A 2144-nucleotide genomic window follows, 5' to 3' on the forward strand; every position below is an offset into this window, starting at 1 on the left:
GAATTAGATAAAACATCTTGTAAAAGGAACATTGAACCACTGGTTCTCAAAGTGAGGTTCCCACATTAAAGTTCTGAAGAACATATAGGAATTGACAGGAAAAAGAAAACAACATGGAAAGCAGAGGTAGAGGGTTTTAAAAGGACACAAAAATTTCTACGGGGCTTCAGAGGGTTAACACATTTTTTTTTTTTTGATCAAGAAAGTTACATCCATTTCTTCTCATTCCATTGCTTCTATTTTTCATGTCTACACTATAAAACTAATTTTTCATTCATTCTTGGGCCAGGGAGTAATCTAGGACATGGTTCTCACATTAGAATTATTTATATGTCTTACACCACAGATTTATGGACTCACTTATCAGAACTGTTGATTCAATAGGTTTGAGAGGGGTCTGAGAATTTGTATGTTTAACAATTCCCAGATGATATTAAGGCTGCTGGTTGAAGAACCACGCATTGAGAATCACTGTTTTGACATGTGGTTTCAAAACCTGTCTGATCATACAATCAAGATATTTTCCCGTATAGTGAAAACCACAGGAAATTTTTTGATTAAGCATTGCCGGGGTGAAGCCCAAGGATCTGCATTTTATTTATTTTATTTTTTTGTCAGTTGCCAGCACCTTTTTTTTTTTAATGGCAGAGATTTTTTTGTTCATTTTAGTTATACATGCCAGTAGATGTATTTTGGCAAATCATTCATACATGGAATGGATCTGCATTTTAAATAATGCTGAGGTTGTGTCTGTTGGTGATCTCTGTGTGTGTGTATATCTAAAAGAGAGATTTAGTTTTTACACCCAGGTTAAACTCAGCACTCGGCTGGTGGTTCCTCTGTGCCACATAGGTAGTGAATTCTGGCCTCCAAATAAGTGGGAGGGCTTATAGTTAATTATGCTCATGGGAGAAATTTTTATTCTTTCTGAGCCAAAGCCAAGACAGGCAAGATTCTTTACTATCTCCCTTTCTGAACATTTTTTTCTGGTTGCCTTTTTTTGAGAAGAGGTCACTTTACAGGAATCCTGATTTCTCCTGGAGTCTCTTATGAATTCACTGATATCTCTGCATTCTTATCCCTGACCTATTAAAACTGAAGCTCTAGGCCACCAGGAATCTGCGGATTTGCCCAGGGCAGCTGCTGGCTTCTGTGCTGCTAACTGTGAGGATTTATACTTATCTTTTTGAACTCAGAATTTCCTTTACATCTTTGCCAACCTGTGTACATGTAAGTATGAGTTGTCTGTATAAAGCTTTTCCAATGTTTATAAACTATCTTGTCTGCAATATTGCTGGAAATGGAAGTTCCCCTCACTAAATTTTTATCTTGAAGCCTGAGGCTACCCCCTTACTCTTTGAGCCATGGAAAGAACAACACTTCTCTATCTGGCCATGCTGTATTCTGAGCCCCAGGAAAAAAATAACAGAATATTCATCTTTGGTACCCTCTTTCTTCCATTTCCCCCTAATCTGATTGATTAATTGGTCTATTCTTTTTTTCCTATCCCCTCTCTCCTTTCTATTCTCTCCTCTCTTATAAGCACATGGGGCCCAGGGCTGCCTCTCCTTTATAGCAGTTTCCTCACACCCCAGTTCCTAAAGTAACTGTCACTTCTCCTCAAGTATTCTTGAAACTTCAAGATATAATCAAACTATGTTAATTTTCAAATATATGAAACAACTTAAAGCACCAAAGAGCATTTTATGTATAAAAAGTGTATTTCCTATACACATCCAGTTCTTCAGTAGAAGAATCCCAAGCAATTTTTAAAGCAAAAGTAACACTCAAAAGGGAGCTATTCTGAGGTCAGTTATTTATCCCAAATACATTAATATAAGCAGGTAGGAATACACTTCCATTAAAGGACTTACAGGCATGCAGGTCTTTAAAAGTGAATATTGATGCTGGGCATGGTGTTACACACCTATAATTTCAGCAAGTCTGAAGAAAGAAGCAGGAGGATTGCAAGCTTGAGGCCAGCCTAAATAACAGAGTGGGGCACTGAGAGACTTAGGAAGACCCCTCACAACATAAAAAATAATAGGGCTGGGGACATAGCTCAAGGGTAAAGCACCCCTGGGTTCAATCCTAGTAACAAAACAAAATAAAACAAAGCAAAATGTGACTATTAAAATTTGAGA

The sequence above is a fragment of the Callospermophilus lateralis genome, chromosome 5, assembly GCF_048772815.1.
Source record: "Callospermophilus lateralis isolate mCalLat2 chromosome 5, mCalLat2.hap1, whole genome shotgun sequence".
NCBI classification, from domain to species: Eukaryota; Metazoa; Chordata; class Mammalia; order Rodentia; family Sciuridae; genus Callospermophilus; species Callospermophilus lateralis.